Here is a 20,865-nt window from a genome sequence, read left to right as displayed (position 1 = left end):
GTCATTTGACTCCAACTATAAACTGTTCAAGAATCAGAATGGTGAAGTATTTGCTCGATATGTTGGAACTAACTGCAGGAACGGTCCCCCTATGAAGAAAATTTGGGTTCCCAAAAGGTGCCTTGAAAATCTTCAGGTGATTGTCATCATGAAACCACCTATGAAGAACAGGAACCCCAGAACAAATTCTTCATATGGATCAAAATCTTCATATGGATCCAAGTCCTCATATGGACCAAATTCTTCATCTGGATCAAATTCCTCACGTGGATCAAAATCCTCATATGAACATCATCATGCTAACACTTCTGTTTTGTAGGGAAAGTCTAAAGGCTATGAATATGTGCATCATTTTTCAAACCGTTATGTTCATAAGTCCTCGAAGAATTTCTTTGCTTATTCATATGCTTATCCTAACCCCTCTTCTGTGAAACGAAGTGCACTAGCTTCTATGTCATCTTTTTCTTATGGAGCTCACAGAATGATGAACTCTTTGCCACCCCTTCAAATGTGGGTGGTGAAGAAAAAGAACTAATCTCTTATGCAGGGTCAGGTCTCCACACGAACTTAATCGTCTGAAGAATTTGTTGGAGACATGAATATGCTTGAATGGATGCAAGTTAATCATGAAGAAATGATTTATTCATTTCTCACATCCTCATATTACTATATCTATTATATTGTTGATGTAATTGATATCATATTCTTCACTGATGAAGTATATGGGTTCGTAAGTTCCACTAATTCATCTGCAGGATGAACAACCCAAAGCTACCGAGTGGGTCCTCGACAGTGGATGTAAAAATCACATGACCGATGACAGGAACTTATTGATGGACACTGCTTTATCTCCATCTCTTCTGAAGCATATCACCTATGCTGACAAAGGAAAAAGCAAGGTATTGGGTCTAGGTAGGGTTGCAATCTCAAAGGATAGACACATGGACAAAGTCATGCTTGTCGAGTCCTTAGGATTCAACCTCATGTATGTCTCAATGCTTTTTTCTCTTGATATGGTTGTCGTATTTGGTAAATATCATTGCATTGTGCTAATGGAATCTGACAATTCCAAAGTCTTCGAAGGCTCTAGGAGAGGAGACTTGTATATTGTTGATTTCTCTGCAGGACCACAGCCTGCCACGTGTCTACTTGCAAAAGCTTCAGAAGGCTGGTTATGGCATCGACGACTTGGTCATGCTGGGATTAGGAACTTGCATACACTCGCGAAGAAGAAGCATGTCATTGGCATTGAGGGTGTCAAATTCCTCAAAGATCATCTTTGTGGGGCTTGTGAGGCTGGAAAGATCACCAGAGCAAAGCATCCCGCGAAGACTATCATGACCACTTCTCGTCCCTTTGAATTACTTCACATGGATCTCTTTGGCCCTACTCATTATGCCACGTTCACTAATTCTGCATCATTACATGGATTTGTCATTGTTGACGATTATTCTCGTTACACTTGGGTGCACATCATCACTTACAAAAATGAAGTGCAGGAAGTCTTCAAACGATTTTCCTCAAGAGCATCTATGAACTTCGGTGTGAAGATCAAGCATATCAGGAGTGATAATAGAACCGAGTTCAAGAATGTTGGTCTCGATGAATATCTTGATATACTTGGTATTACTCACGAGTTATCTGCTCCGTATACTCCTCAGCAAAAAAACATCGTGAAGCGCAAGAACATGACTCTTGTTGAGATGGCTCACACTATGCTTGATGAATACAAGACTCCACCTCGTTTCTGGCCTGATGCTATTGATATTGCATGCCACATCATCAACAGGGTATATCTTCACAAATTCTTCAAAAAGACCTCATATGAACTCCTCACTGACAAGAAACGCAATGTAAGTTATTTCAAAGTCTTCGGTGCTAAATGCTGAATTAGAGATCCTCACCACCACTCTAAATTTGCACCGAAACATGAGGGTTTTATGCTTGGTTACGGAAAGGATTCGCACACCTACAGAGTCTTCAACACCTATCATCACAAGGTTGTTGAAATTGTAGATGTGCAGTCGATGAGACTAATGGCTCGCAAAGAGAGCACCTACATTCTGTGCTAGATGAAATGTCACCCGAGGAATCCATCAAGTTCAAGGCTACTTAGGATGTCATCCCTACCAAAGAATCTGCTGAAGAAGTCATTCCGGATCGTGAAGAAAAATCACACTGGTGCTACTGAAGAAAATGGCCCCGAAGAAATTGTTGGGCCAAATCAAAGTCGTCAACCTACTCATCCTCGCGTTTCAAATGAAGTGCAGATTGAGAGAAACATCTACAACGTCAACGCACCAGGTCCTCTCACGCGCTCAAAAGCTTCGCATTTGTCTAACTTTTGTGGACATTTTGTGTTTGTCTCTATCACAGAGCCCACCAAAGTTGATGAAGCATTCATGGAGTTTGAGTGGATTCAAGCTATGCAAGATGAATTGCATCAATTCGAGCTCAATAATGTGTGGGAGCTTGTCAAGCGATCAGACCCACGCAAGCATAATATCATCGGCACCAAATGGATCTACGGCAACAAGCAAGATGAAAATGGCCTTGTGGTGAGGAATAAGGCTCGTCTTGTAGCTCAAGGCTACACACAGGTTGAAGGAATTGATTTCGATGAAACTTTTGCACCTATTGCTAGACTTGAGGCTATTTGCATATTGCTTGCTTATGCTAACCATCATAATATCATCTCACATCAAATGGATGTGAAAAGTGCATTCCTCAATGGTAAGCTTGAGGAAGAAATATATGTTGCTCAACCACCAGATTTTGAGGATCCAAAACTTCCAGATCATGTCTACAGACTCAACAAGGCCCTCTATGGCCTCAAGCAAGCACCTCAGGCATGGTATGATACATTGAAGGAATTCCTCATGAATAAAGGCTTCAAACCCGGTTCACTTGACCCAACTCTTTTCACCAAAGCATATGATGATGAATTATTCGTGTGCCAAATATATGTTGATGATATTATCTTTGGCTGTACTAACCAACGTTGCAGTGACGAATTTGCCTATATGATGAGTTAGGAATATCAAATGTCTATGATGGGAGAGTTGAAATTCTTCTTAGGTCTTCAAATTCGTCAACAACACAATGGCATATTCATATCCCAGGAGAAATACCTCAAGGATGTGTTGAGGAAATTCGGCATGCAAGATTGCAAAGGCATCAAAATTCCTATGCCCACAAATGGCCATCTATGCACCGATGAAAATGGTAAAGACTTTGATCCAAATGTATACCGCTCCATGATTGGCTCTTTATTGTATCTATGTGTGTCTAGGGCGGATATTATGCTTAGTGTTTGCATGTGTGCCCAATTTCAAGCTACACCGAAGGAATCACACCATAAGGCTGTGAAGCATATTCTTCGATATCTAGCTCACACTCCAACACTTGGATTATGGTATCCCAAGGGCTCGGCTTTTGCTCTCATTGGATATTCTGACTCTGACTATGCTGGTGATCGGGTGGATCGCAAGTCAACATCAGGCACATGTCATTTCCTCGGACGATCCTTGGTATGTTGGTCCTCGAAGAAGCAGAACTCCGTATCACTCACTACTGCTGAAGCTGAGTACATTGCTGCTGGATCTTGCTGTTCTCAATTGCTATGGATGAAGCAAACCCTCAAGGACTATGGCATCAATGTGAAGAATGTGCCACTCTACTGCGACAATGAGAGTGCTATCAAGATTTCTTACAACCCAGTTAAACACTCGAAGACAAAGCACCTCCAGATTCGTCATCATTTTCTTCCTGGCCATGTGTTGAAGGGCGACATTTCCATCGAACACACGAATACTGAAAATCAACTAGCGGATATCTACACAAAGCCCTTGGATGAGAAGAGATTTAGAAAGTTGCGGTGTGAGCTAAATATCTTAGAACCTTCGAATGTTCTTTGAAAAGGACACACATCCTAACACTTATGCAAAATTGATAACTTAGATGTGCAACACATGAAGTAATGTTTTTCTTCAAACAATGAAGACTAACCCTCTAAGTGTGAAGAAATTAATGAAGAATTTGATTCTTAGAACCCTACGTCAATTGTACGCGGTGTCTAAAATCATCATTCTTATACGGTTGGTTATGCCACCAACCAAAGTTGAAAATCTTCAATTTGAGTTTTTGCAATTTCTTCAAATTTCCAAATTCTTCAACTTTGCAATTTCCTCAGTCTTTCTAACTATGTTCTTCATTGCTATATATATTTGAGTTTTTCATTTCCTCTATAGCATTCACTTATAGCTATTTCTTCAAGTTGCTTTTTCATCTAAGTGAATGTGATCGGACCCTTTCCCCCTCTATGCTAAACTCAACCCAATCTGTTCACAAATTCTTCATGTGCGTTCTATTTGAAACCCATTCAAAATCTTCACTATGTCCTTGATAGCTGAAGAATTTGTGAGCGAAATGTTAAAATTTTCATATCTAATTTTTTCAGCTTTTGCCGCTCAAATCCTTCCGCATCCGACGACATGATTAAACAACTCACCCACGATCTCACACGATCTCCACCTCTCAGTACGTGGGTGACACATGTCGCTAGGATAGCAAGGGTCAGGGGCATGTTCGTCCAATTTCCTTGGACGAAGGGTTTTTCACTTTGGTTATAAATACCCCTGCCCTTCACCTCGGTCCATTTACTCCACTCGATCTCTTTCCCTCGCTCGAGCTCTCTGACCTAGCACCGCCGCTAATCTCCATCGTCGCCAGTGAGGAAGAGCTTAGCTGCCTCGACCTCATCGCCATCGTACTCATGCCGACCGTGGAAATCTTCATCTCCGCCGCCATCGTAGCTGTCTTCCTTCGCCAATTTAGGGCGTGGAAGATCTGAACGGACGAACTTCCACAGTTCATCTCACAGTTCATCATGTTCTTTGTCAAGGGTAAATAAAAGTCATTTTTACTACCCTTGTTGATTCTGATGATTTACACAAAATCTTCAAAAGGTGTTTATTCTTCAACTTCCATATCCTTAAACACCATTGTGCTTCTGTTCTTGATCTATTTCTCTAAGATGTGTTTCTTCAAGATTCCTCAATTGTGTGGATTTCTGGAACCTAAGACAAGAACTCTTAGTGAAATTCCTCAAGACTCCCCTGATCAAATTCCTCAATCTTGATTCCTTTTAAAACAAATTCTGAGAACGCATATGACCTCTCCAAATTCTTCGCACCTATACTCTGTTCATAGGTACACATGTCTGCTGCCGAATCACTAGGTTCTCATCAACTTAACTCATTTACAGCGTTCTCGAAGAAAAATTGCATACTTCTTCAGAGACATCTATTGTTCAGAATCCTCAGTTGAAGAATATGGCTGAAGAAAAGCATCCTCAGAAGGGAGGAAAAAGGCCTGGAACTAACACTGCTTTTGAGATCCATGAAGAAATATATGAAGAATATTGTACTCCTGATGAGGCCACTCATGGCAAGGAGAACAAAAATTAGCGCAAGGTGCGCATTCAGCGGATTGAATGCAGATGGGCAAGAGAATGGAGGGAATACTACTATGTCACTCCAAAGTACATGAATAAATTTACAGTAAATCCTCCATGCCCAAGACCTCCTTTGGCTCCAGGCCAAGAAGCTGATCATACTAGCATTAGAAGAGGTGAGGAATTTCCCAAGCAATGGGCCAAGCACCAAAGAAAATTGGCCAAGGTAGCAAAAGAGGCAGTGAAGAAATTCAATGAAGATTCTGCTGCTGCTACTGCTGAAGCCTCTGCTAGTCAGCCCAAGAAGGCCATGAAGAAGAAATCTGCTGTAAAGCCATCTTCTTTTGCAATGCCCTCACGGCCCAGCTCTTCAAATCCCTCAGGGCCACCAGCTGAAGCAAAGCCCTCAGCTGCACCTGCAAAGTCTTCAGCACCTGTGCACCTTGCCACATGCCAAAGGACTACAGGCTTGTCAATTGCTTCAGGAGCTTCAGCAAGTTCCTCAGCTCAGCCTCATCTACTGAAGAAAAAGGCCTTGCTGGACGCGGCTCAAGGCCAAGTCCTCACAAGAAGAAAGTTGGTTTTGAAATTCTGTCATCTGATGATGAAGCTGATGATGAAGAACTTGCAGAAATCATCAGAGACCGACAACACTGGGCCGCTAGTGCCAAAGGCAGTGCTGTGCCACTTTTGCTAGATCCGAAGAAGATCCTTGATTTCATCGATCTTTAGCATAAAGATCCCAACACACCTCTTCCTGATATGAACCTCACACCTAGACAAAGTGGAAATTCGATAAGGCAAGATCAGTGAAGAAAGCTCAATACAAGAAGGAGCATCATATGAAGAAAAATGTCTTGAAAATGTCCAGTGAAGAACTTGTGACTATACAGTCTAAAACTAAAGCTCTCAGTGATGAAATTGACGCGTATCATGCTGATTGGCTAGGTGCCAAAGTCAGATTCGTCAAGCTGGCGAAAGGACTCAAGACCAATGTTGCTGAAGCACAACAAGAAATTCCTCAGGGTGAAGCATCTGCTCAGCCCACTGAAGAACATGCCAGCACAACTGATGAAAATCAGGCTGCTGATGACACTGAGAGTGCCAAGGCTGATGATGCTATTCAAGCTCCTGATGAAACTGCCAGGGCAACCACCAATGTTGCGCCTGAAGATGAACCCAGGCCAGCTAAAACATCTACTGTTGCGCCTGAAGAAACTGAACCTGCCAGGGCAACTGCAATAGTTGTGCCTGAAGAATCTGTGCCTCTTTCATCTGCTCCTCCTGTAAAGTAATCATAGATGAAAAGCACTCACCTTCCTTCTGCATCAAAAGTGAAGAAGACAAAGGCTGCAGAAAGGGCAGTTGTGAAGAAGAGGAAAGCATCAGATGCCTCAGAGTCTTCAGCTCCGAAGAAAGTGAAGACTTTGACAAGCTCATTCGAGAATCCAATTGATGTTGTTCCTCTGATTGTCATGCCATCAAAGGAGATTGTTCCTTTTGGTGAAGAATATGTCATCACTGATGACATTGATGAAGAGAATCCATCTGCTGCTATGTCAGAGCAGTTGGATGATGAAATTGATGTGGATGAAATCCCTTCACCACTACAGGTATCATCGCCCTGCCTCAGTTCACTGCTGAAGAGGTCGGCGTTGAAGAAATTGAAGCTGAAGAAGAGGACGTGGACATCGGGTCTATGAGTCCAGTGCTGAATGATGATTATTGGGAAAGTCATCATCCCAATCCTCTGACCACTCCTCTGCAACAAATTCCTCAGTCCCCCGTGCAAACTGAAGAAATTCATACAGGTTCTGATCAAGGTCAAGCTTCACTTCAGTCTATCCCTAAAGAAGTTCCAGCCACTAGTGCTGATGAAATGGAGAAGAAGACAGCAGAAGAAACTGCTCCTCAGATTCCTCAGCCCCAGGCTCCAGAGGCGGTGCTTCAAGAGGCTGTGTAGACTTCCACTGCAAATCTTCAGCCCAAGCCACAGAATCCTCACACCAAAAAGCAGAAGTTCAAAGTTGATGACTTCTTTGCTGAGCGTCATTTCTTCTCTGATTTCAATCCTTATGACTCTGCTCGCCTTCGCCGCAAGCATTTCTGGACTGCTTCTCAGATGAATTTTTATTCAACACTGCTGTTTGACAAGGATAAAGTTCTTGAACATATGCAAATTCCTCATGTGGATATGGAGTCTCTTCGATGTTTCACCCCAGTCCTCAGTGTTCTTCACGACGTTGGGCTACTCAACTTCTGCACCGACATCTATGGCTGAAATAAGAGCTTATTCTTCAGTTCTCTGCCACTTTGCATCTGACAGGCAATGTTGACGATGTGAATTCATGGGTTCTGGACTGGATGACTGAAAATACTCATCACAAAGCTCTGTCCTATGAATTGCTTCACGCCATCCCAGTCGGTCCACCCACTGAAGGCGCTCTGAAACTATATGAAGAACCTGAATTGCAAAATCATCTGATGCAAGTGCTGATGAAGCCGTTGAAGGCTAGCCAAGCTCCAAGGACCAATTTCCTCGTCAACGATTTTCTATATGTGCCTAGGACTATCTATGGCATTCTGGCCAAAACCCTCAGTCCAATTAAGGGCCACAACTCTAAAGAAGAAGAAGAAGTTGTTGGCATCAGGAAGAATCTGCTTTTCAACATCATGCATGGTATTCCAATCAACTACCACGATTTCTTCATGAGGACTTTGGCCAATGCTGCTTTGTCACCATTTGAGTTGAATCCTTACGCTCCCTGGATCATGAAATTCATCAGATCAAAGACTTCAATTCATCACAAGGCTGACTTTCAGAATCATCTCATCTATTTGCCCCCAATTGAAGTCCTCAAACGGACTATTTCCTCAGCTAATGAGAAGGGCAAGGCTGTAATTATTGATGAAGGCACTCATCCTTTGGATGGTCAATTTCGAAATGCAGCATCCTACTCAACAAATGATGACTCTGCCACTCATGACACTGCTGCAAATGCATCAAAGCAATATCCTCAGGCAACTACTCCGTGTGTGATGACTGACCGTGAGCTACTCCTAAGTCTTCATGAGAAGGTGGATAGAAATTACAAGTGGGTCAAGCGTCAATTTGGTGCAATTCTTCAGAACATGACTATCACTCAAAACACTATGAAGAAGAATCACCATTATCTACATCAAGTCTTTGACTGCACCTGGGCTATTCTTTCGCATATCTACACTGATGATGAACTCAAGAAGATGGACTTCCAATAGGACTTTGACTGGTCTCAGCCACCTTCGAAGAAATTCAAGAAGGTCAAAGTTCCTCAGCTGTTCATCAGCTCATTTTCTTCATCGCACGAGACAGACAAAGCTGAAGATTTGGATGACACTGTGGCAGGCCCTACAACAACAGACGACCCCAACAACGCTGGCGCTCCTCCATCAACATCATGATGATATTCTTCAGGGACGTTAGTCCTCACTTTTCGTCCCTTTTTGTCATTTGATGACAAAGGGGGAGAAATTTGAGTTAGTCTTCAAGCGGGTCTCTTATATGGGCGTTTTTTTGTTAAGTTACAACTCTCGTTCTTCTGATGTTTTTGATTCGCTGAGTTGTAAACCTAAGTCCTATGGTGGTCTGATACTTTTGACTACTTTCCGCATGCTTAATTCCTCAAGTACTTAATGCACGCATGTTCAATTTCATCAGACACCATATTTCATCATGCATTTCAAATTCTTCATATGATATGTTAAATGCGTGTATGAACTACAAGATATAGGGGGAGATCTCCATGATATTACTCTACAATGTGCATTTCCTATCCAAAGCAAATTCCTCAAATATGCACATCTTCAGGGGGAGTTCTTCTATATCTTGCAATCAAATTCCTCAATACTTAGCCCTTTCAATTGATATGTTTATCCCCGTTGAAAACTTAACCTATTCATCATCAATCGCCAAAAAGGGGGAGATTATAAGTGCATCTAGTGCCCCTTAGTGATTTTGGTGTATTGAAGACTTATAGGTTAAGGGACTAATATGTTTGTGAGTGTACACAGGCTCTATAAGTCGATGAGGAGTTTGATATTTACGATGAAAGTCGACCCCTAAAAATGTATGTCTTCAGCTGAAGACTTTGGTTCTCCTGAAGATTTTGAAAGTGAAGAAATTGGTGTGACCTTGAAGACTTGGATATTCATGCGAGGATTATGAAGCGTGAAGACTTTTGTTTTCGTTGTTTCATTTTCTCATTCTTGAGTCATAGGAAACACCGTACGTTAAAGGGGGTCGAGGTAATACTAAGGAAAGTGATTTCCAAGTGATGCTCATCTCAAAATCCTACACCTACCCAATCCTTTCGAGTGAAGCCATTGGAAATCTCATATCAATTCAGTCAATTTCTTCAGTGATAGATACGAAGATGTTCTGGTCACTGAGAAATTTGTTCTGACTGAGGAGTTAGGAATTCCCTAGTGCGGATTGCCTACACAGTGAGGAACATGATAGCCCTGAGGAATTTGAACCTCATATTTCCGACCGTTGTTATGCTATGTGCTAGCTGTCCAAAATATCTACCCACCTAACGGTCATATCATTGAAGGGCATTTATGTCTTATCATGTTGGGCTGATCCCTAGGCTATAAATAGCCGCCCCTGCAACCACTAGCTGGTTGACTGCTCCGAGAGAAACTGACACTTGTCATTGAGAGCATCCCATCCTCCAAGGACTTTGAGCGAAAATCATCCAGTGAGGAAAAACCCAAAACCTGAACCCAAACACCTACAAACCCAAAGTGATTGACCATCACTAAAGAGATTGTTCCTGTGTGGAACCGATGCTTGTTACCTTTGAGGACTGTGTATCCTCCAGACGGTTAGGCGTCATGGTCTAAGCATCCAAGAGGAATTGTGGATCGCCGAGTGACCAAGTCTGTGAAGGTTTGGAAGTCACCCGAAGACTTACCACGAGTGATTGGGCAAGGTCTGTGTGACTTTAGCTCAAGGAGAATACGGTGAGGACCGTGTGTCCTTAGGTTTAAATACCCAGCCGCTCCAACCAGACGTACAACTGTCACAGCAGTTGGAACTGGTCTACCAAATCATTGTCTTCATCTAGCCAACTGGTTCTATTTCCTCAACCCTTTCATTTCCTCATTCATGTGTTGATGGACCTGATCATTACTGTTTGAAGACTTTGACTGAAGACTTTCTCAAATTCCTCAATCCTAATTCTTCAGTCACATAGTCTTCAGCCTTCTTATCCTGTTTTCACGCTATCTGTACTTTGTGCTTGATTTCATTTCATCATGATGACTGTGTTGTTGCGCTGTTATGCTTATACCTGAGTACTTATTCCACAACTAGTGTGTCGTTGCTTAGGAATTTCTTCACCTAGAAATTCCTCAGTGACGAATTTTGTAAAAATTGCCTATTCACCACCCCTCTAGTCTATATAATGCACTTTCAACACACAGGAATTTCATCTAGTCACTTTCATCATGTTGGTTTGATTTGCGTTCGCTACTTTGATAATTTGATATGTGGGTGGACAGGTGCTTGGGTGTTGTTCTTACTTGAACAAACCTCCCACTTATGATTAATCACCTCGTAAGCATCCGCAACTACGACAAAAGTATTAAGGTAAAATCTAACCATAGCATTAAACATTTGGATCCAAATCGGTCCCTTACGAAGTAGCGCATAAACTAGGGGTTAAGCTTATGTCACTCTAGCAACCCATCATCTAATAACTACTCCATAATGCATTCCCTTAGTCCCAAATAAGGTGAAGTGCTATGTAGTCGATGTTCACATGACACCATTGAGGGAATGACAACATACATATCATCAAAATATCGAACACATATCAAATTCACATGATTACTTGCAACTTGATTTCTCCCGTGGCCTCAAGAACTAAAGTAACTACTCACAAATGATATTCATGCTCAAGATCAGAGGGGTATTAAATAGCATAATGGATCTGAACATATAATCTTCCACCAAATAAACCATATAGTAATCAACTACAAGATGTAATCAACACTACTAGTCACCCACAATCTGAGGCTCCGGTACAAAGATTGAGCATAAGATATGAACTAGGGTTGAGAGGAGATGGTGTTGTTAATGGAGATTGGCCTCCCAAAGATGAGAGGGTTGTTGGTGATGACGATGGCTTCCATTTCCCCCTCCGAGAGGGAAGTTCCCCCGGTGGAATCGCTTTGCCGGAGGGCAAAAGTGCTCCTACCCAAGTTCCGCCTCGAGACGGTGGCGCTCCATCCCGAAAGTCCCCTCCTTATTTTGTCTAGGTAAAAATGACTTATATACCAAAAGATGGGCACGGGAGGTGGGCTTGACTGACTACAACCCACCAGGGCGTGCCTGGGGGGTTTGGCGCGCCCTGCTGTCTTGTGGTCAATAGGTGCCCCCCCCCCTCCGGTAGTTATTTGCTCCAGTATTTTTCATACATTCCAAAATAATTATCCATAAAGTTTCAACTTATTTGGAGTTGTGCAAAATAGGTAACTCTGATGTAGCTTTTCCAGGTCCAGAATTCCAGCTGCCGACATTCTCCCTCTTTGTGTAAACCTTGCATATTATGAGAGAAAAGGCATTAGAATTACTCCATAAAACATTATTATGCATAAAAACATTATAAATAACAGTAGAAAATCATGATGCAAAATGGATGTATCACACAGCTGGTCCTCCGGCAGCGGTGTTGTAGGGAGCCGATGACGGTGAAGGAAATATGCCCTAGAGGCAATAATAAAATATTATTTATTTCCTTATTTCATAATAAATGTTTATTATTCATGCTAGAATTGTATTAACCAGAAACTTAGTGCATGTGTGAATACATAGACAAACATAATGTCACTAGTATGCCTCTACTTGACTAGCTCGTTGAATCAAAGATGGTTAAGTTTCCTAGCCATAGACATGAGTTCTCATTTGATTAACAGGATCACATCATTGGAGAATGATGTGATTGACTTGACCCATTCCGTTAGCTTAGCACTTGATCGTTTAGTATGTTGCTATTGCTTTCTTCATGACTTATACATGTTCCTATGACTAAGATTATGCAACTCCCATTTACCGGAGGAACACTTTGTGTGCTACCAAACATCACAACGTAACTGGGTGATTATAAAGGAGCTCTACAGGTGTCTCCAAAGGTACATGTTGAGTTGGCATATTTCGAGATTAGGATTTGTCACTCCGATTGTTGGAAAGGTATCTCTGGGCCCTCGCGGTAATGCACATCACTATAAGCCTTGCAAGCAATGTAGCTAATGAGTTAGTTGCGGGATGATGCATTACGTAATGAGTAAAGAGACTTGTCGGTAACGAGATTGAACTAGGTATTGAGATACCAATGATCGAATCTCGGGCAAGTAACATACCGATGACAAAGGGAATAATGTATGTAGTTATGCGGTTTGACCGATAAAGATCTTCGTAGAATATGTGGGAGCCAATATGAGCATCTAGGTTCTGCTATTGGTTATTGACCGGAGATGTGTCTCGGTCATGTCTACATAGTTCTCGAACCCGTAGGGTCCGCACGCTTAAAGTTCGGTAACAGTCGGTATTATGAGTTTATGTGTTTTGATGTACCGAATGTAGTTCTGAGTCTCGGATGTGATCATGGACATGATGAGGAGTCTCAAAATGGTCGAGATGTAAAGATCGATATATTGGATGACTATGTTCGGACACCGGAAGTGTTTCGGGAGGTTTCAGACATATACCGGAGTACCGGGGGGTTTACCAGAACCCCCGGGGGGTTTAGTGGGCCTAAAGGGCCCTAGTGGAGAAGAGGAGGGGTGGCCAGGGCAGGCCGCACGCCCCCTCCTCCTCTAGTCCAAATAGGACAAGGAGGGGGGTTGTCGGTGTGAAAACCAACGGATCTCGGGTAGGGGGTCCCAAAATGTGCGTCTAAGGCTAATGGTCACAGGAGGCAAGGGACACGATGTTTACCCAGGTTCGGGCCCTCTCGATGGAGGTAATACCCTACTTCCTGCTTGATTGATCTTGATGATATGAGTACTACAAGAGTTGATCTACCACGAGATCGTAGAGGCTAAACCCTAGAAGCTAGCCTATGATCATGATTGTTCTTGTCCTACGGACTAAACCCTCCGGTTTATATAGACACGGGAGGGGGCTAGGGTTACACAGAGTTGGTTACAGAGAAGGAAATCTACATATCTGAATTGCCAAGCTTGCCTTCCACGCAAAGGAGATTCCCATCCGGACATGGGACAAAGTCTTCAATCTTGTATCTTCATAGTCCAACAGTCCGGCCATCCGAGGACCCCTTAATCCCGGACTCCCTCAGTAGCCCCTGAAGCAGGCTTCAATGACGATGAGTCCGGCACGCAGATCATCTTCGGTATTGCAAGGCGGGTTCCTTCTCCGAATACTCCATAGAAGATTTTGAACAAAAGGACCGTGTCCTGCTCTGCAAAACAAATTCCACATACCACCGTAGAGAGCGCAATATTCCACAAATCTAATCTGTTGACAGCTTTTCATAGTGTGACATCACGCCACAGCCCGGTCATTGTTCGAACCATTTTTCTCAACCTGCCACCGCCCATATCGCGAGGCTGTTTTATTGGCATGTCTTGTTGAAGCAGATATCGTGTCCCCTTATCATGGGATTCTCATCAATACAGGTGTGGGTAACCCAACCGCGCCATCAATCGCGGCGCTTGGGGAATAAGTGAGTTTACCGGGCAAGTGGGGAGGTGCAGGATCTTTGCTGCCTTTATAAGGGGATAAGGACTCCCTCTTTCACCCACGCCTTCTTCCTCTGCTCACCCATTCCTTCTCGCTTGAGCCCTAGCGCTCAAGCGTTCGTCTTCTCCGTCCAAAAAGGTTTCCCGAAAATGTCCGGATCCGGAGCAGGAGGCAAGTGGATGGCCTCTATCGTCCGGGAGAAGGATATCAAAAAGCTTTGGGGGGGTATTTGGCCAAGAGAATCAGCCACCGTCTTCCGACGGCGGGACAAATCGTCCCCACCCCGGAACCCCACGAGAGGGTGGTATTCCTCCCTCATTTTGTCCGCGGGCTAGGGTTTCCCCTCCACCCATTCGTTCGCGACATCATGTATTATTATGGGATTGATTTTCATGATCAATCCCCCAATTTCTTCCTCGACATCTCGACATTCATCGTCGTGTGCGAGGCCTTTCTCCGCGTCCCGCCGCACTTCGGCTTATGGCTGAAGGTTTTTAATGTGAAGCCTAAGGTAGTGAGCGTCGAGCATGCTGAGTGCGGAGGCGCCATGGTGAGCAAGATGCCCAACGTTACATGGCCAGTAGGTACTTTCAATGATTCCATCAAGGAGTGGCAGCAGCAGTGGTTTTACATCGCTGAGCCGCGCGGCAAGGAATGGGCCGCTGCTCCAGAATTCAGATCCGGAGCCCCTCTGCGACTCACGTCCTGGCCTAAGAAGGGCCTGAACTGGGCTACATCTGACGAACTACCGGTGCTACAGACGCGCGTCCAAGATATGGAAGACAAGAACATCAAGCTCGTCAATGTAGTCCAGGTGATGTTAGTTCGTCGGATTCTACCTTGTCAACACCGGGCTTGCAATCTATGGGAGTTTGACCCCGGACAAGCACTAGACCCTGCTAGAGCTCTTTGGCTCCTCGCATAAGGACATTAAGAAGGTGCTTTTCAAGTCCGGCAAATCGTGGCCAGACTCTGCCGAGGATCACGGGTACCAACTGTCCCGCCCTGCAAGTTCGGTAAGTAACTGTACGTTGACAATTCATATGTTTTATTTGCATATCCTTAGGAAAATGCTTAACGTGTTTCCCACCAATTTCCTAGGGCTGGGCAAAGAAGGCGGGGTGGATCTACTCTCCGGCCCCGCTGCCAGAAGAACCAGCTGGCCCACTTCTGATGAAGATGCTGGTCTCGGCGCCTTACAAGGCACCGAAGAAGAAGGCCGAAAAGAAGGCCAAGAAGACCAGGGCGGCCTCCATCGCCGTGGTGCTTTGGACACAAAATCCAAAGACTCCATCCCATTCTTCCTCCGAAGAGGACGAGGAGGAGGAAGGAGACGAATCCCCCTTGGGGGGAAGAAAGAAAAGGACAGCCTCCACATCCTTGGAGTCCGAGTCGCCTAAAAGGGGAAAAACTCCCCTTCCAGAGGAGTTCACTGCCGCTGCCGATAGCAGCCCGGAGTGGGATCCCAGGGCCCAGCCCCTGGTGAACTCGTGAGTATAAAATCCAAACATTCTTATGCGTCCAGCCTTGTTGTGGCATAACGTTTTAATCTGAGCCATACTTTTTACAGTCCTGCGAGGCCCCAAGCCGAACAATCCTCGTCGGAGGATGTGCTGGGTTCGGATGCTATGGAGAGCGGGACACCCCCGAAGGCCCCCTCCCCCAGACATGTGAATGACACCGAGGTTTCGTCCTAGGAGGACCCGGGCCACGGAGGGGGAGGAAAGATCGCAAAGGCGACGCCAGGAGGTCAAACCACGGGGTCCAGACACACGGGAGAGAAGTCTCCAGTGGATGTCGATGGCGGGGGTCGTCTTGAATCCCGCCCCCAGCCGGACATGGTTCCGGATACCCATAATGCCCCAGAATCAGGCAGGTGGCCTCCATCGGCTGGAGGGGGTGTGTATGTTCTGACGGCAATCTCCGTCCAACCAGAGGTGCCAGATGCTTTACTAGCGGCGCTGAAGAGCGCCTCCATCATTGATGAACACCGTTCCCTTATGGGTATGGTGATTGAAAATATTCAGTCTGCTGAGAGTGGACTGAATGAATCCTATATCAGCCTCATGAGAGGCTTTGAGGTATGTTGTATGAGGTTTGGAAGAGTGTCATGATATAGATAGCAGCCCCTGATACACTGTTCGGTGAAAGAAAGAACCGGACAGGGAATCAAATTTATGTTCGCAGGAGACTTACTTGATGACATTTATCTCCTTCTAATTAAGCAGGTGTCTGTAGCGTCTGCCGCCTCTCATGCTGTGGAAGTATCCGGACTAAGGCATAGTCTGGAGCGGGCCGAAGAAGAACTTGGCCAAGTGCAGAAACAGTTGGAGGATAACCAAGGTATGGAGAAACCTTGTTTATTTAGCACAAATAAATAAGTGTGCATGATGAAAATATTTTTGTAATGTGCTCTAGGGGTGACGGCCAAAATTGAGGCTCTTAAAAAGGTTGTGGCCGAAGCCGAGAAGAAGGCAGCCGCAAAGCAGGCTCTCCGTGAGAAGCACGAGGCCAGAGTTATTGAGGTTGAGCAAGAGCTTCAAGAGGCCGTGAAGAAATGCGAGACCTTGGAGCAGAGTTTATCAGGGAAAGAATCCTAACTCTCCCAGGCTCGCCAAGCCGCAAGTGATGCCCGGGGGGAAGCCCAAGGTACCCTGAAGGAAATCCAGGAGGCGAGGAAGATTGCGGCTGGTAAGGTTTTTTCTATACAAAGCGGGTATTTGGAAGGAGAAAATCAAGTCGAGAGTTTAAATTTTGATTTCTCCAGGGGTATTTGCGGAGCTGCCGCGCAGCATATCTGATGCCGCCCAATTCTATTGAGCCGAAGAGAGGAATACTATGGATAAGCTTTTCTGGATGCAGTATCTGGCGCCAAATTATCCGGTGCCTTTCTCCGATCAACTGAAGTAGCTGGTTGAACTGCATAAGGCGGCCGAGCTAGCCATGAAGGATTTAATTATCCTACTGTGGCCCGCCGAGCCGATTCCGAGCAGTTACTTCGGGCTCGTGAAGCGGCTTGTGAGTGCCTGCCCTCGACTCGAAGTCATCAAGCGGTCGGTCTGCATAGAAGCTGCGCGAATGGCCTTCGCCAGCGCAAAGGTGCATTGGGGGAAGATGGATGCGGAAAAGCTAATGACCGAGGGACCGCCGGAGGGAAAGGAGCACCGCAAGCCTGAGCTGTATTATGAAGGTGTCTTGAAATGAGCCCGCCTTGCGGTGGACCAATGCACCAAGGACATTATTTTTCCATGAATACGATCACGTTTGTCCTTTGTAATGTTTGAACAAGATCATTTCTATCATTTATTGCTTATCGTTTGAAAGTTTTTCCTCCTGTGCGGCCATTTCATATATTAATCCTGAGAGTTGGCCAGTAGTCGGCTTCTGCCCCCACGTAGTAAGTACGGGGGTGTTCGGGATAAACCTGGACACTCTTTATCCTAGTTTTGGGTCCTTGATGGAGGTGTTCAACACAGCGAACCAGGCAATCAGACTATAGGGCTTTATCACTCTCACTTAGCCATAGGAGTTTTAAAAGGAAGGTAGGCGCAGCCCCTGGTGTTCGGAAGACCGCACGAGGGGCTCTATAGGCGCCTGATCGGAAGAAAAGCCGATCCCTCGCACGCTGCATTGGTTATGGCATTATGCGGAAGAAATCCTTAAAGATTTTACAACCTCTCGAACAGCTGACCAGCTCTCACTGCATCATGACAGTCAGTTTTTGGCTTTCTCTACTGAGGTGCTCGTCCGGAAGAACTGGGACACAATCGCAGTAGTTCTCCCTATGCTACCTTAGCCGATGTAGCGGAACATAAGGTACCAAAACATAGGAGCCGGGCAAACCCAACTATTGACCCAAGACATGATTCGGAGCTGATGCATATAATGCTATAAGTTCGGGGTGCCGAACTGCCGTGAAGCTGTTCGGACTTTTTTGTCGTAGTATGGGTATAAACAAGCCCCTAGCATATTAAGGCATATCGGATATGCAGTTGCCTTTTAACAAAAGAGTTTTAATAATAAATAGTAGCAGACGAGCATCATATAAACTCACATGTTGTATTTGAATAATACGTCAATGCGTATGAGTACAGGTAATGTGATAAAAAGAAATATGACTGCGGAACATGCTGAGACCAGGCGGTGAACCTGCAAAGAAATGTAAGAAATGGTTTTGCGCCACAGAGCTGTTGAGCCGCGGTATGTGGTTTGTCTTAACTTTTTGCCAGAGTGTTTTTTAATTAAGCTCCGGGCGAGCCGGGCTATCCTGTCGCGCGGTAGTTCAGACTCCTTTGGCGGTGTCCGGGAGCTTGGTCGTGTCATTAACCGTGATGACGCTACGCGGACCGGGCATCTTGAGTTTACGGTAGGCATAATGTGGCACCGCATTGAACTGAGCGAACGCAGTTCGTCTGAGCAATGCCTGATAGTCACTGTAAAAGGGAACGATGTCGAAGACTAACTCTTCGGTACGGTAACTGTCCGGAGATCTGAAGACCACTTTCAGTGTGATTGAGCCCGTGCAACAGGCCTCTGCACTTGGTATGACACCTTTGAAGGTGGTTTTTGTGGGCTTGATCCTTGAGGGGTCGATGCCCATTTTGCGGACTGTATCCTGATAGAGTAGGTTCAGGCTGCTGCCACCGTCCATGAGGACTCGTGTAAGGTGGAATCCGCCAATGATGGGGTCGAGGACCAATGCGGTCGAACCGCCATGACGGATACTGGTAGGATGGTCCCTGCGATCGAAAGTGATCGGACAAGAGGACCATGTGTTGAGCTTTGAGGCGACTGGCTCCATTGCGTAGACTTCCCTTGGTTCACGCTTCTGCTTGGGAATATGGGTTGCATATATCATATTCACCGTTTTCACCTGGGGAGGGAATTTCTTCTGTCCTCCTGTGTTCGATGATCGGGGCTCTTTGTCGTCATCATCGCTTTGAGACCCCTTCCCCTTGTTTTCGGCACCTGGCCTGTCGGCTTGTCTGAAGACCCAGCATTCTCTGTTGGTATGATTGGCTGGTGTTCCTGGCGTGCCATGAATTTGGCATGGACGGTCGAGTATACGGTCCAAACTGGACGGGCCTGAATTGTTTTTGTTGAATGGCTTTTTCCCCTGATTGGACTTGGAGCCACTGAATCCGGCATTGACTGTCGTGTCTTTGGCACTATCACTATTTTTACGAAGCTTGCATTTGTTGCGCCGCGGTTTGTCGTTGCTATCCCTGGCTTTTGATGTGCCAGGCTTGCTTGCTGTGTTGTTGCTACGAGCCAACCAGCTATCCTCGCCCGCACAAAAGCGGGTCATGAGTGTTGTGAGGGCTGCCATGGACTTTGGCTTTTCTTGGCCGAGATGTCGGGCAAGCCACTTGTCCCAAATGTTATGCTTAAAGGCCGCTAGGGCTTCGGCATCTGGACAGTCGACAATTTGGTTCTTTTTAGTTAGGAACCGGGTCCAAAATTTCCTGGCTGACTCTCCGGGCTGTTGGGTTATGTGACTTAGGTCGTCAGCATCCGGTGGTCGCACATAAGTGCCCTAGATGTTGTCAAGGAATGTGTTTGCCAGGTTCTCCCAACTCCCGATGGAGTTCGCTGGCAAGCTATTCAGCCAATGTCGAGCAAGTCCTTTGAGTTTTAGTGGGAGGTACTTGATGGCGTGTAGATCATCTCCGCGGGCCATGTGAATATGGAGGAAGAAATCTTCTATCCATACCGCGGGGTCTGTAGTACCATCATATGATTCAATGTTCACGAGTTTAAACCCTTCTGGGAATTCATGATCCATTACTTCATCAGTGAAGCATAGGGGGTGTGCGGCGCCTCTATGTCGGGCTACATCCCGTAGCAGTTTAAATGAAGTTGGTCTGTTGTATTCGGTCCAGCCGGACTTTTGTTTAGTGTGTCCGACGTGACGGTTATCGTCACGCGTTGTGGCACGCCCCCATGATCTGTAGATCGATCTTGACTGTCCTGCTTTGTTTTCCAATACATCTCGCAGGTCCTTCGTGTAGCCCCAGTCCTTAGTATTATTGTTTGATTGATGACGGGGTGCGGTCTGGACTTCGGGCTTGTAGCCGCTTTGTCTCGGCCACGAGGTGGCCGGTCAGCCGCATCATGCGCTGGTAGTGTGGGCTTTAACGCCTCCTCCTCGAGTTGAGGTAGCAACTTGCACTTTGGGTAACTTTTGGTAGGGCGCTCGAGTCTGTATTCCTCGACAGCCAGGACCTCGGTCCATCTATCAGTTAGCAGATCTTGATCATCTTGAAGCTGTTGCTGCTTTTTCTTTAGGCTTTTTGCAGTGTCTATAAGCCGGCGCTTGAAGCGCTCCTGCTCAATGGGATCCTCAGGCGCGATGAATTCTTCGTCGTCGAGGCTCACTTCATCTTCGGAGAAAGGCATGTGATTATCATCCTCTGATTCTCCATCTGTTGCCGTTCCTTAGGGCTAGCTTGCCCATTCTCTTGCTCGTCCTGCTCGAAGCCTGGCTGGGCGGGATTGTTTTCATCTTCGGCACCATCCGGATTGTTATCTCTTGTGCCGGTATCACTATTTTTGCTATGGCGAGGCTTGGAGCGGCGCCTATGGCGCCAGTGCCTAGATTACTTCTCCAAGGGATTATCTTCCGTTGCCTCATCGCCATTGCTTTCTTTGGGGGTGTCCACCA

This window comes from Triticum dicoccoides, chromosome 1B (genome assembly GCF_002162155.2).
Source record: "Triticum dicoccoides isolate Atlit2015 ecotype Zavitan chromosome 1B, WEW_v2.0, whole genome shotgun sequence".
NCBI lineage: Eukaryota > Viridiplantae > Streptophyta > Magnoliopsida > Poales > Poaceae > Triticum > Triticum dicoccoides.
The sequence above is the reverse complement of the archived record's forward strand: the minus strand, read 5'-3'. Positions refer to the sequence as shown.